At 56.7% G+C, this 14,969-nt stretch overlaps 1 protein-coding gene across 1 annotated transcript in view; it reads right to left on the bottom strand.

The window, feature by feature from the left end:
• The window catches only part of PLXNA2 (plexin A2), a 229,328-nt gene extending 215,714 nt beyond the window's left edge, over positions 1 to 13,614 (bottom strand). Inside the window, exon 1 of the mRNA XM_043923288.1 lies at positions 12,822 to 13,614. The gene's annotated coding sequence lies outside the window, so the exon portion shown is untranslated. The remainder of the gene's footprint in view (positions 1 to 12,821) is intronic.
• Between the last annotated feature and the right edge of the window lie 1,355 nt (positions 13,615 to 14,969).

Here is a 14,969-nt window from a genome sequence, read left to right as displayed (position 1 = left end):
TCCCGGGCTTTTCTGAACCAACAGCCTGCCTTTGAATAAAAAGCTGTAACTCCTTTTTATGAGGAAGCTTCTTAAGCAGGCTGTGTCCCCACCCTGTCCCTCCCCACCTTCAGCTTCTATTATTTTTCTCTCTTTGTCTGAGGCTCTGAGCTCTTTGCAGAGAAGATCCCGAGCTGTCAAGCAGTTTCTCTTAAGTAACAGGCGCACTCAGGCTCACACGGAGCAGGGGAACCGCGGCGGTGCTGGATAAAGGAGACGCGTGAACACGGCGGGGCCAGGGGCACTCTGGGCAGAGATGTGCCCACTTATGGGGCTTGTCTGTGCCAGAACGCATTCGGCCTGGAGGACCCTGAGCACCTGGGTGAGCGGGGAGGGGAGAAGAGGTTTTTGAGGCCCAACCGCGGTGAACGAAAGTGAAGGGCACAGTTATGGGGGAAGCCGGACACGGCCGGGGAGAAGAATGTGCCGGAGGGGAGAGAAGGAAACACAGGCCGGGGGAGCGCGGGGCCACCTGGGCCGGAGATGAGAGGGCTTCTCCAGGGAGGATCTGGCCCCCTGATGATGAATGGGGTGTGAGAGAGGAGCCTGGAAAAGGGTAAACAGCCAGGAGGGAAGCGAGAAGGGAGGGAGGCGAGAGGAGAAAGAATGTTGAGGTCAAAGAGCAAAGAAAATGCTCCTGGAGTGATTAATTCAAGATATAGCAGGCGGCCCTGCAGGTCAGGAGCACACGTGCTCAGGACATGCTAGGCCCCGCCTCCCTGCCTGTGGCCCCGCCTCCCCTTGGCCCCACCTCCCCACCCGAGGCCCCGCCTCCCTGCCCGTAGCCCCGGCCAGGTGCCCCCAAGTCTGCTTTCCCCAGACCCACTCCATACCGTATGGCAAACCTTCCTTTCCATCTGTCCTGAGTCTTCAAGGGACCCCACTGTAGTATAAACTAGCATTTGTGCAGCGATCTTATAGTTAACTATAATAAGAATTTCACCTACACTGAGTGCCAAAGAATTGATGCTTCCGAATTCTGGTGCTGGAGAAGGCTCTTGAGAGTCCCTTGGACTGCAAGGAGATCAAACCAGTCAATCCTAAAGGAAATCAACCCTGAACTTTCATTGGAAGGACTGATGCTGAAGCTGAAGCTCCAACACTTTGGCTGATGGGAAGATTGGAAAAGACCCTGATGCTGGGAAAGATTGAAGGCGGGAGGAGGGGGTGACGGAGGACAAGGTGGTTAGATGGCACCACCGGCTCAATGGACGTGTGAGCTTGAGCAAGCTCCAGGGGATAGTGAAGGATAGGGAATCATGGGGTTGCAAAAAGCTGGACACGACTGAGTGGACAACAACATCCCATTAACGCACCGCTCATGCAAGCCTGTGAAGGAGAGCGGAGCGTCAGCATAACCACTTCACAGACGTAGGCAGACTTGAGGTGAAATATTTTGGAGAAAGCACTGATCTGGAAGTAGGCCTGAGTTACATCTGTCTCTCTGCTGCTCTGCGGCCGGCAGTGAGGTGCCACCAAGTGACACCAGCAAGGACAGACCCCCGACCCTGGAGGTCAGTCTCCCTGCGGCAGGCAGGCTCTGGCCACACCCAGCTCACAGTCACCACTCTTCTGGAATGGGGGTGCAGTGTGAGGAGCTCAATTCAGACTTGCATTCTTGGGGACACCCTGTGAGACAGGAAGAGGCTTCCTAGGAGCCCTCCACCCAATGCCACTTGTTTGGCCCCGGGGAGGGGCCGAGGACTGGAGATGGCTCAAGGGCTAGCTCAGGTGCTGGCAGGTGAAAAGAATCCAGAAACAGGGCTTTGCAGGCAGAGAGGCTGGGCTGCCAAAGTCCCCTCCCCACCCGACCTGCTCTTATCTGCAGGGGAGAAAACCGATACTTGCCATCTCCCCTTCTAAGACCCTTGCTTCCGCGGTCCCAGCAGCTGGCCCGAGATCGCAGGCAGCCCCTACCTGCCTCTGACTGCCCTGTCTTCTCCAGCTCTCTTCCCTGGCTCCGCGTGCTCCGAGTCCCAGCCCTGGCAGATCACTGATTAATTCAGGGCTGTTTAATAACCCTTCTATTTCGATGAAACAAGCTGTCTCGTTTTCTTTATTTTTAACACCGACTTTTCGTTTCTTTGCTAAGCATCTTACTGTCATTTAAATTTCTCTGTCTCCAACCAAGCTGATAATAGACTGGAGTGAGCAGCTGCTTCCGTCCTGTTTATGACAGTGATTAGAAGTTAGAGCTGTGCAGACAGAGAGCTGACCATGCAGGCGGCTCTGCCCCTGCTTGTAGACAGAGGGCTCACTCGGACACGATTAGGACGATTCTGGCTCCAGGAGAGGCCAGGGCTTATCCCTGTCCTCCAGCCTTCCTGGCACCCCGCTCTGAAGGGAGTCGTTGGGGGAGCGGAGGTGTGAGAACCATCTCTATTTACAGTGGAATTTAGGCCAGCAGCTGTGGGTCATTCTCACAAACCTGACACTCAGCCTCACTTCTCAAAGGAGACTTCTCCTGTGTTGAATTCCCCGAGCAGCAAACAGAAAGACCCCCATTTGAGAGCACTGGGGTGTGGGTGAGGACTTCGGCCATCACCTCTTCCACCTTCCTGCTCCACAGGAGACCTGGTCATCACCTTCCAACCTCTGCTTGAATCCCTCACGTGATGCAGAGTTCCTTCCCTCCCTGGATCACATGACTGGCTTACATGACTGATTTCTCTCTCCTGTGTCCCAACACTTAATTTGTACGACCATTATTTGCACGTGTTCCCCTTTTTCCCTTGCCACACCGGGAGCTCCTCAAGAGCCTGGATAGCGCCTTGCCTCCCTTGCATGATACCCCCCACATAGCAGGTATTCGATAAACATTTGTATAAAGTAAATCACGTTGCACCAACTTCAGCCTCCTTGCAAATAATGCAAAAAAAAAAAAAAATCCAAACCCAAAAACCTTTCTTCTGCCTGGGCAGGTTCCTGGGGAAATGGCCTGTCTGTCTCTACCTGGACAGGTGTTCTCCGCTTCCTGTCCTCAGGCCAGAGGCCACTGCTTCCTCAGAAGACCGGGCCTTGCTTCTCCCTCCAGGCCCAGAGTGACCACACAGCTGGTGGCAACCTTGGCCCAGGAGGCTGGGGGCTCGTGGCAGGAGTCAGTCAGGTGGCCTGAGCCAGGTCCACCGAATCCCAGCCCTACCTCCTGTGGCCTTCGGGTCCCCTACGGCTGCCTGAGAAAGCTCGCAGGTGCGAGCTGGGCAAAGCCCGGCCGGCTCCTGGCTCCCGGCTCCCGCCTCCCGTTCCCGTAGTCTCCTAGCCAGCTCCGTCTGCAGACAGCTGCTCGGGTCATTGTCTCAGCCTCTCCAAGCTGTGAATGCCGAGTCTATAGAGACCGCCACGCAAACAGTGCCCACACTGCCTCTGGGGAGGGAGGGGAGAGCTGGGCTTTGCCAGGGCCATTGACTCTGCAAATAGCAAGGCCTGCTGTGGATGGGGGAAAGCTTGTTGGAGTCTTTAACGGGGAGGGGGGGGGTTTCTGCACACTGCCCTGCGCCACGGAGAAGCACGGGGGTGCCCGAGGGCCGGCGGACTGGCAGGGCAGGGGAGAGGTCTGTCCTCAGGGACACCTGCTCAAACTCAAGAAAGAGAGGCAGGGACGTGGCAAGGCATGAGAGGCTGGAAAGAGAAGTTCCCACACCGGCAGGCGGAGATGGTGTGCTGGGCCTGGCTGGGGCAAACAGGCCCCCTCACGCTCTCCACAGCTTGACTGGCCGCTCCCACTGGCCCAGGCTGGACTCAGCTTCTGCATCTATTGTGTGGACCCGGGGAAAAGTTGCTGTCGAATACTCAGAGACATTTCTCAAGTGTTGTATGTATAACACCTATTCTCTTGCAATGCAAATGGTTTTCTTCATAACATTCTGGAAAAGAGACCCAAGGCACCTTGTCACCCTCGTTTTCCACCTCTGGCTCTTGGGCAGTGCTGTGGAAGGCACGGGGCTCCCTCCGCCTGCATCCACCCTCCCGTGCTCCGTACTTTCAACCAGAGGCCAGGTTCTGTGCTGAAGCGGGGAGGGCTGGGTAGGGGGGAGCTTCTTGGGCTGATAGAAGACAGCTTCTCCCCCAACATCCTGCTACATTCTGCCCAGGGATCTAGATCCTGAGCCCCAGGGTCTAGCTTGGCCCTGGGCCCCAATGTCTGCTGGTGCTTTTCATGCTGTGTCCATCCCATTCATACCCACGCTTCTAGGAGCTCTCTCTACAGACAAATGCAAGCTGATTGCAGGCAGGCAGCAGGAGCCCCAGAGCTCTGCCCCTTGCCCTTCATTGGAGGCTGACTCCCAGAAAAATGCCAACATGTCAGTTCTGCGACAGTATCCTAAATCTCCACTCTTAGATGTGAAGATATCAAAGCCCAAAGGTAGCAAATTCAGAATTCAAACTCCATCCCCACGGCTTAGTCCTAACTCAGAGCCACACACATGACCTGGCTGCCAGGATCACTGTGGGTTTTGCTCTCAGCCTCTAGTCTCCACTGAGCATTAAGTCCTTCATCTATTTCTATATATAAAAATCTTTAGCACACAGATTTTCTTTAAATAAAATCTTATTTTTATCAGAAAATTCCAAACAAATTTCAGAGAGAGAGGGGGGGAGGGGAAAAAAACTCTAGCTTGGCTGTATTCCTGTTGTAACCTTTAGAATTATTTGCAGGTTGCGACAATTGTTGTTTTTCCAAATCCCTTAATATTATCTTCCCATGCCCAGCTCCAGAAACAAAGGCAAGTGAGGGCACTTGGAGAGTCAGGGAGACAATTCATCCCCACTATACAGATGAAGAAACGGAGGTGCTGTGTGAGGGGCAGAAGGCCATTCTCCCAGAGTGTCCTGGGGTTTCCTCGTATCTCCCTCTTTGACCTGGGAGCAAATGGAGGATAAGCATCAGTCAACAGGTAAGAAAGCTTTCAGGAAGATGGAAGAGCCACAAGTGTGAAAGAAGGCCCTTTGTTCTCATGCATTAGGACCCTAACCTCACCACTGGTCTCTTCCTGACCATCTGTTCCGACCCCTCTTAGCTGCTCTCAGGATCTTGAAGACGGGTGCCAGGTGTGACTTCCCAGTTTCACAAGTGGTTCAGAAGGTTTTCTTGAAGCCTCTTACAGCTAGGTTCTTGGGCCCAGAACCTGCAGGGCTTCACACCCTGGGGGTCACTCGGAATGGGGCGTTAGACTTGAATTCTGTTAATTTCCGGATAAACCTCAGGGGGTGTTTGCCTGGTCGAAACCATAGTGGTTGTGGGTTTTAATTTCACAGAGAGTCAAGGGGCCTGTCAGGAAGGTCTGGGTGGCTGGGGTGAGAGCAGGGGGCCAGTTGTTCCAGGGGTTTGTGAAACCCTGACTGCCTCTCTCCTGGAAAAATCACCAGCCTCCAGCGTGAAACAGGGGCTCAGACCCCGCAGGGCTGGCTGACCCGGGTTCCCAGGGCTGGGCACAGCGGTGGAGCCTGATCCTCCCACTTGGTTTTGGCCAAGGGCTTCCACTGAGAACCCCAAGTTCAGAAAACAGCCTCTTCTCCCTCAGGTATCTTTGTAGCTCAGGGAAAAAAAAAGGGAAACTGCAGTGGGGGGGCGGGGGGCGGTCAGGGGAGGTGGGAGGTCAGAGGCCAACGTAATATTTACCCAGCCCAGCTGAGGCCTTTCGCTTTCATGGAGCAGGAAACCGCTTCAAAGCGGCACCGTCCCCTGGTGTCACTTCTGTCTGCCCGCTGGCCCTCCTGCCTCCACGGGGCAGCCAGGGCTTTCTCACCCAGCCCTTCCTCCCCTCCTGAACCTTCCACCCTCGGCCCCTTCAAGGCAGGAGCCCTCCGCCCTGCATCCTGCCCAGAAAGGTGCCGTGACTTGTCCATGGTTGTGCAGCGATGACCACACCTGGGCGCCCAGGCTTGGACCTTGGACCTCTCATCTTTCCTCTGAGTCAGTCATCTGTCACTTGGGGATGCGGGGCAGACACTGGGGTTACAATTCCTCACCCGAAGCCTCGATTCCATCCACAACCAGAGCACCAAGTGGAAACCGGGGCCAAGTAAGGTCCTGGAGACTCGAGTTTAGTGGTTCTTTATATTGGGAGGGGGGCGGGGCTTGCAGATTCCTTCTCTTCAGAAATATATGCACTCACATGCACACATATACATGTATTTCTCAAAAGCATAGACTTTTAAAGGTTTCAAAGGCCTCTTAAAGTCCAAGCATGTGCCCTGGTTCTGCCTCCCTCCAGTGCTGGGCCTCTGCGTACCCCAAATCTGATCTGAACACGTCAAGGTACAAGCAGAACACTACCCTCCATTATGGGATTAGAGAAAGTTTTCAAGTTGAAGTGAGATCCGCCTGCTTGTAACCTCCCTCCCTTAATCCTCCCGGCCTTCTCTGTGGACAGAACCTGTAAAGGAGTGTCCTTCTCCAGGAGGCAGACAGAAGCAGAGATAGCTCTTGGAGGGGGCTTTCCTGCTCAGGCAAGATGAAGGGGGATATCCGAATATATTTTCTCTGGGTTCCCTTTAATGGGTTCCTTCAGATAAAAGTGTGTGCGCTAACAGCAGGATTCTGGACACTTCAACGTGAATACAGATGAGTAACAACATTTCCTGATGAAGCACAGTGGAGTCCAAGCTGCCAGCTCCAGGAGACCGGAAAGGGATGCAATTTACATAGAATACACGGTGCAAAGCCCTTGGGAGGGTGCTACACGGAGATCTTGCTCTAGGATGTTGACTAATAGAAAACAACTACAGTGGTGTCAGTTTAAAATCCATGCAGGGGCATGAGGGGAAAAAAAAAAAGGCTGGGGTAGCTCTGAGAGGCTGAGGAGTGGGAGAGGGTGAGACAGTCCCTTGTGACGGGGAACTGTGAGGTTTTCCAGCATAGGAGTCTCCCTCCCAGAAAACCTGCACCTTCCACTGAAAGAGCAAAAGGGAAACTTTTGTACCTCCACTCACTCTGATCCCCCAGCATACCGTTAACTCCAGTCTGCCTTTGCTTTTATATTGAAATTCTGGGAGGGGATGTTCATTTTCCCTGCCACCCCCCCAGGAGGCTGTAAGCGTCTTGAAGGTAGGATCAGTTATATTTTCGTCTGGGTACTGAGTGTTACACATTCCTGGCACTGACTCAATGACCAACTTCTACTTGATTAAACCTAAGTGGGTTCCGATTCCAGGTTTCATTGTCTTTCTGTCTTGGTTCAGCACAAGGGCAACGATTCTCACATGAAGATTACACTTGGCGTTTGTTGAGCTGTTCTACACCTCTTTCTGCTATCTCTCCCTATCCCTCCATAGGCAAACAAGAAACCAAGGTGGGAAGGCAGGCTTGTAAATGCAAAAAAATACAAAAAGTTTAACTCCCCAGACAGCGTGGAGAAGTGAAGGTGCCTTAGTCAGGGCCTCCGCCCCCTCTCTCAAAGCTGCAGAGAGAACACATGTTTTTTGGGGGGGCAGGCAGAGCAGAGGGGATAATCCACTGGCCCTGGGAGCTCTCCCCCACTTCCTTCTCCAAGACAAGCTGAACTCTGCAAGGGCGACCCCACTGCCTTTTATCTCTCACACCGAAAGTAATTTTAGACAAGGGAAAGCAGGATTAGACTTTCATAACATGATACATTTGTCTTGTTTTCCTTTTTTCCTTGCTCTCTCCTCCCTTGCCTCCCTCTTTGACCCCAGGTAAACGTGAACCAAAGGGGAGCCAAGATTAAATATCAGAGGATGCTATCAGATCTGAAGAGATGCTCCTTTCCGGCCCGCTGCCGTCCCCAAACTTTTAATATCTCCCCCCACCCCTGTCAGACGGTTACTGTCTGTTCAGATGAGAAAAGCCTCTGGACCCTGTTCTCTCCATATTGTCCTCTGCTGAAATGAAAGGGGGAATTATAATTCAGAGAAAGGCTCCCACAGAGAGTATGAAGACAAAGATGAAATCAGTGATACAACGCTGACATGCGTTCAATTCCTGAAAGATCTCTTTGAAAAAGTCTCCTCGGGAGCAGCATCGCCACCACCTGAGACTGTTTAGGGGGCTGGGAGAAGAGGAAGGCCCCGTGAAGGCACCTTGGGCTCGGGCCAAAAACTTGTATCGCTGATAAAGAGAGGCTAGAGCCTCTCCGTGGCGGGGAGGCTGGCAGCCAGGACTGCTTGAGAACGCCTGCCCGCCCCCCCGGCCCCCAGACACATCCTGCCAGCCGGGCAGGCCCCTCCCGGAGCGGCTTCCCCACCCTGGGCCCCCTCTTAATGCCGCAGGCGCCCCGGCCTGCCCCCTGCGACCAGACGGGGCCCAGACGTCCTACCGGCAACGGGACCCCACCCGTTGTGGTCTCAGAGCAGTGACAGCTGGGAGTTTCTAACATATCTTAACTATATTTTTCCTTCTTTTAAAACAAAACAAACAAATCAGAAAACAAACAAAAAAACCTCTACAAAAGCCACTGTTTAGGGCCCAGCCTGGTTTTCAAGCGCCCCCTCTAGTGGAGAGAGCCTGCAGCTTCGGTTTCCCAGTTCAGCCCCCTTAGGGCCCCGGAGGACCCGAGGGTCGCTCTGCCCGCGTCCTTCCCACTGACCATCCCTGAGTTTGCGCTCAGCCCCTCCCGCCCCCCTTTCACTGCCAGGCTGTCTGTCTTCATCTCTGTCCTCTGTCACCCCGCCTCTCTCAGCCTGTCTGCGACTGCTCCTGCGCCTTAAGTTGGGTCTCACCACGTGCGCCTCGCAGGCCTGAATCTTGGTCTGCATCTCTGGTCGGTCGGCTGGGTTCTCCACTCACCCCGCCCCAAAGTTCAGGGCTCCAGGTCCGAGGAGAGGGAAATGCTCTGACCAAGCCTTGGAGCAAATGGCCTTTCTCCGAGGGCCAAGGCAGGGACTCCTCACCCAACTCAGGCGTTCCCGGAGGCGAGGGAACCCCAGCCTCACCCCGGCTCCCTAGCAAACCCGGCACCCCCACGGGGCTGATGTGCAGGTCTGAAGCAGTCTGTGGCCTGAGCTGGGAGCTCGTGTTTTGGAGGCCTGTGTGAACCCAACGTGCCCGCTCAGTCCACCCTCCCCACCATCCCGCCAGTGTCCCCATGGGGCAGGCTGCTGCCAGGCCAACAGCTGGCAGAGCCCCAGGGAGGGGAAGGCTGGCTGGGGTTGGGGGGAGGATGCTGGTGCCAGCGGAGGGGGGCAGAGAAAAGGGTCAGCGGGGACCCGGGCTGAGCTGGGGGCCCAGGGGAGACAGGGCAGTGAGAGGCGGGCACGGGGAACACCCCCAGCCGGCAGGAGACAGGACCAGGCCCCGGACAGGGTCCCACCTTGACCCACGGTGGGAGCAGGGGCCCCGCGCCGCTCCACTCGGGCCTTTGCTTCCCTCTCCCCACCTCCCCCTCCCTGTCCATCTACACTTTCCCAGTAGGGGACCCGGCTCCCCAGCAAAGAACTTTCTGGCCTCTATTTCTGCCCTTGAATCCCAGATAGAAGAGTAGAGGCTCCCGCTGCCCCAAAGGCCAGGAAACGGGGCCCTGGAGAGGCTGAGGGCTACACCCAGGGAGAAAGGGGGTGTCCAGCTCTTACCTTCATCCCTCCTGGCCCTTGGGACCAGCTGTTTGACCCCCTCAGACCCCCGCCATCCCCAGGAAGAACCGCCTTTCTCTGTCTCCACAGGGCTCACCTTTAGAAACAGACAAGAAGGGAACACCCCCCCACCACCCCTCATTTACTCTAATCAGGCATGAAATCTTTGTAACTAAGTGGAAAAAAAAAAAACTGTTTCCCATAAGGGAATCAGTTCCATTCATTATTGTTGGAGCCCAGCATCTGCGAAGGGGAGAAAGATGCTCTTAGAATGAACTGATAACAGACTGGCCCTGGGCGAGGGCAGCAGTGCTGGGGGGTGGCTGTGTCCACGAGCTCTGAAACTACAGCACCTCAAAGCCCGCTTCTGCCAGTTTCCCTGTTCACCATCCTGACTTATTTGTGGTTCACAGACTCCAGTAACACGATGCTCTGGTCTCTTTATGATCAGAATGGGGGTGGGCTGGAGGCTTGGCTTGGGGCATCTCTCTTCCCCTCGGCTATGATGGACACAGACGATACTGCCCCCACCCCCAGACTGCATGTGTGGAGACAGCTGTGTGGCAATGCAGGGAGACAGCTGGGGCGGGGGGTGGGTGGAGGATATTGCTCCTGGAGACAGAAATCGCCTCCCCCTGCACCAAACCCCGGAGCTTGGAGAGGCAGCCATAGCAGAGGAGGCAGGACAGAGACTAGAAAACCCCCCAATAGTGACAACTCCAGCACTGTAAATATTTCATGGCACCTGAACTGGCGAGTTGAGGCTGCTGCCAGCTGCTGCCTTGTATATTTAACTGTGTCATTGGCCTCCCCTCCTGCTCGTGTGTTTCCTTGTAACGTGCCCATGAAATAAAGATGAACAGAATCGCCAGAAGGATCTGGAAGTGGGCAAGGAGCCTGATAGAGAAGTAGCTGTTCTTCTCTGGAACCTCATGTTAAGCCCAGACTCCACTACAACAGCTGGAGAACTTTTGCATCTGACACGCCTGCAGCTCTGATGGTCTAAAGGCTGGAGGGGGTGAATGTTCCCTGGTGCTTTGGGGACAGGGGTGGGTCTTCAGGGCAGCTCTGAAGGCAGGGCCACCAACCTTGTAATCCCATCGGTTTCTTTGGGGGTGATGGGACACCACCATTTACTCTTCATTTAGACTAGGGCTGCAAGACCAACCAGTCCCCCTGCCCGGCACCAGGCTATCATTGACCCTGGTCCTTACATCCTGTCCTCGCAGTCCTGGGTGGAAGGGCCCTTCCCGCTCTCCATCTCTTCCCACCTTGACGCTCCTCAGCCGCGTCTCCATTGCCCAGCACTCTACATGTCATTTCCATTTAACCGCTCTGCAAGCCAATCTGCCCCATCCTAATACGATTTGCTGAGGACAGCGGGGGAGCAGAGAGGGCAGCCCACCCTGCCCTGCCATTTTCAGCGGTCCCCAAAGAGGGTTGGCTGGAGGGCTGAGCGGAGCCGCTCTTTCAGGTGATGCTGGCAGCCGGCGAGGACAGGTTCTGGGAGGAGGAAGGGTGGGTGGAAGCAGAGACACCAGGTGGGAGAAGGGGAAAGCAAAACCTCACCAGGGCATCTTGGCAGATGGCTCTCAGTTTCCCTACCTTTCCTCTGGATCCCCTCCCCCCAGGCCAAGGAGGGGAGAGCCTCGGTAATTACTTCAAAAGGTACTAGATGGGGTGAACAGAAAGTTAATGAATTCTTCTCTTCTTGCCAAGAGGTCACAGGAGAGACAGCTGCTAGCAACTCCTGGAGTGCTCTGGGGTGACTGCACAAAAGTTGTGCATTTCAACTGGGAATAGATGCATTCTTCCAGCCAGAGCTATCTCTTCCCTGGGCTCTGTCGCTCTGGGGAAGGCCCCAGAAGCCTGCCCAGAGGGAAGAGTGAAGTTTCAAGGTCTGGGGAAGAAGCCCAGCAAGACAGGAGCCTGCTATTGTGTGGGGTGGGGGTGGGGGCTGAGCTGAACCTGACTCCCAGCTCCCAGAAGGTCCAGCCCTGCCCAGCCCAGACAGTCATCTTCATCTACCTCTCATGATCCTGTCCACTGAGTGGGTTCCCAGATCTCTATAGGTTCCTCCAAGCTGCTGGGTCCCCAAGCCACCACCTTGAGCTGGTCCTGTCTTGTGTCCCGTGTCTACCCACTTCTAGGATATGCCACGGTTGCCCTAGGATCTTAGATTCTTACAGAAGACCTGATGATATTTCCACTACCCACTTCATAGGGCTCTCATTTCTAGAAATAGCTGACTCCCTCCAACCCCATCCCTCCCATATGCATTGGAGTAGGTAGCTCTTTCCTAGAGCAAGAGTCATGCCAAACAGGTGGACATTCGTCAGGGGCCTGGGATGGCAGTTTCGGGATGACTCTCTCTGACCATCCAGACCATGATGAATGTATGTATAGAGACTACCTGTGGGATGGAGAAACAGGGCTAGAATTTTCCAAGATCCCTACATCACTTGTGGGGTGGGGCAAGAAGAAGCCGAAGGAAGGAAATATCCTAAAGTGGCTTATAAGGGGCCTTCAGACCCGAAAGAAGCTCATCCTTCAGCCCCCCAACCCTCTCCTGCAGCTCAGACCTGGGGGTGGTGGTGATGGGCGCTTCACCGCCAGGGCGCACAGAAGCGGGCACAGAGCTCTTGCCCCATTCCGTGCCTTGGACTCCTTCCCTGAGCCTCCGGAAGCTGAGCCTAGGATTCCAGAATCCCCTGCTCCGAAGAACCACCAGTGGCCTCCAGGGTCTCCGGGCTCCAGAGTGAACGCCGCCCTCCCCCCGCCCCTCCCCGGCCCAGTCGAGCGGCGGCGGCCACCATGGCCCCGGCTTTCCTGCGGGTGCGGTGCCCGGGTAGGCCCGCTTTGGGGCTGCAGCTCTCGGGACAGCCCCGCCACCCCCGCGCTGCCCCGAGCCTCAGCTCGCCGGCAGGTGCGCCGTGGAGGCGCGCGGAGGAGCGCCGCCCGCCAGCAGCCCGGCGGGGAAGCGGGGCGCCGGCGGGGAAGCCGGGGCCAGAGGCGGCCGCACCGAGAGATGCCCGCACACGCACCCGCGCTCGCGGGCGCCGCGCTCCGGCCCGGGAAAGTGGCCGGACCGGTGCGGGGACTCTTGGGCTGCAGCCGAGCCCTGGCGCTCGGGGCTGCGACCCCGCGGAGGCGGGGCGCCGGGAAGCAGCCGCGGGGCGAGCGCGCTTCGGGAGGACCGGGCGGCGGGCGGGCGCCGCGGACTCCAAGCTCCCCCGGCCTCGGGCGCCGCTTACCCAGCTCGGAGATGTCGGTCTGTCCTTCCGTCCCCGGTCCGACCGCTTCGGCCGCCGGCTACCGAGGCCGGCGCGCTGCCTGCTCCTCCGGCTGCCCACGGCTCAAGATCACGCGGACGACCGCATCCACATGGAGTCCAAATTCATTAAAATCCACGTCAAGCCACCAGCCACTTATCTGTATTCCTGAAGTGGCCCCTCGGTCTCCGGCCCGCGAGCCCCTCCGTCCTCCGCCGCCCGGTGGCAGCCCCGCCGGGCGCGGTGGCCGGCTCGCGGGGAGAACCGGGAGGCGCCGAGGGGGCGTGGGGGGGGCGGCGGCGGCGGTGGTGGCTGGCGGTGGTCTCTCCTTGGGAAGAGGCAGAGCCCCGGCTGTCTTCAGATTTTTTCCAGCGCGACTTTCCGGGCTCCTCTGACATCAGCAATCGCGGCGCTTCCTTCCCTTCTCGCTCCCCGGGTTCGTTCACAGTCCTATTTCCTCCGAGAACCTGGCTCTCCGGATCTATTTCGAGGTTGGCTCCGCTCGCTCCGGCGGCCCCCGGGCTCCCCACGGCTCCCGAGCTAGCCCGGGGTTTCGGTCTGGATCGCGGGGTCCCTGTCTGGATCGCGGGGTCCCTGTGTCTGGATCGCGGGGTCCCTGTGTCTGGATCGCCTGCCCTCTCGGCTGAAAAATTCCCAGCAACTGCGTTCCGCCGCGCTCCGCTCCAGTCTGGCGCGGACGGCGCTGCGCCCGGCGGCTCGGCTCCCGCGGCGGCGGCGGCGGGGCCCTGAGCGCCGGCCCCCCTATATTACCAGGCGGCTCATTATCATAGAGGCCGCGCGCCTTAACCCCCTCCCTGCCGGCTGCGCCCGCCCGGACGGGGGCCGCGCCAGCCGCTGGCACCGCCCTCCGCAGCCAGCCCCCTGTCTCCGTCCCCCCGCCCCCGCCCCCACCCCCGGACCTCCTCCTCCGCCAGCTGTCAACAAAGGACAACCAGCTTGGGCCGGGGGAGGCCGCCCCGCTGTCTCCTCGGCGCCCAACTCCAGCCCGGACCCGCCAGCCACCTTAAGTGGCCAAAGCAGGATTGCGGGGGGGTGGGCACGCCAACCGTGCTGGGGCCTGGGAATTCGGGTGGGGGCCTGGCCGAGCCCCGGAGGGCGTGGGGAGCTCAGGACTGAAGCGGAGTGGGTGGGTGAGGTCAGTGGGGACGTGGGCACCCCCCCCCCCACCCCGCATCACCTGTCACCGCGCGCATCCTGCACAGTCCCTCTTCGTCTTTAATTTGAGGGGTGCGTGGAGGGAGGAACCGGCCTTTGGCTGATGAGTTTAAGAAGGGGGCTCTCGGAATTTGTGCAAGCAGATGCCGTCTGCTCCTGAATCTCGGAAAGCCAACAAGCTGTCAAATGAGGTTTGAAGTTGTTTTTTTATTAATTACCATTTTTATTATGTGAAGAGGAGCCTTGCTCTGAATTGCAAGTTTCTGACTCTGATTAGAGATCCTGGGCATCTGGCAAGTGAGGGAGGCAGGCCCCAGCGGGGAGCTTTCTATGTCCAGACCCAGGAAGCCTCCCTGGCTGGGGGAATCAGAGAGGTAGCCGTACAATAACTTGTTTCAATACACCAAGGTGAGAGGCGCCTGGATTCCGGATGGCTATGCCTCGGCGCCTTAACTTGCTTCTTCCCACGTCCTGGAGAATCTCGGTTCCCCCGCAGCCTCTGCACGCGGCTTTGCGAAACAGGCCTGCGAGCTGGAGCCGGGCGACTTCGCAGGATCTGCCTAGTCCCTGTTGGCGATCAGAGCACACGCGAGTTTACTCAATACGTCCAAGTATTCCGATAAGCTCCGTCTACTGCCCTCTCGTGGCCACAGGCCTCAGTGGTATAAAGAAAAGAGGAAAAAAAAAAAAAATCACAAGAAACCCTAAAAGGAATCACAAGTAATTCTCAGGGCAGCAGGGGCCTTAAAGAAAAAAAAAGGAGAAATAAATGTAGACTCACCTGTTATCTTGTGCAGTCACCCCTTGAATTAAGTAAAGTATTGTGGGGGGAATGTAAGATTTACTTCATCCACAGAAATTAGCTCATTTCTCAAAAGTTCTTTCCTCACGGTTAATTAGCTGAAATTTGTCTTCTTGTGACTTTCACTGGTTATTCTTTGTAGTGTCCTGTGC

The sequence above is a fragment of the Cervus elaphus genome, chromosome 14, assembly GCF_910594005.1.
Source record: "Cervus elaphus chromosome 14, mCerEla1.1, whole genome shotgun sequence".
Taxonomy (NCBI): domain Eukaryota; kingdom Metazoa; phylum Chordata; class Mammalia; order Artiodactyla; family Cervidae; genus Cervus; species Cervus elaphus.
Note: the sequence above shows the minus strand (reverse complement) of the source record. Positions and strands in the feature narration are given on the sequence as shown.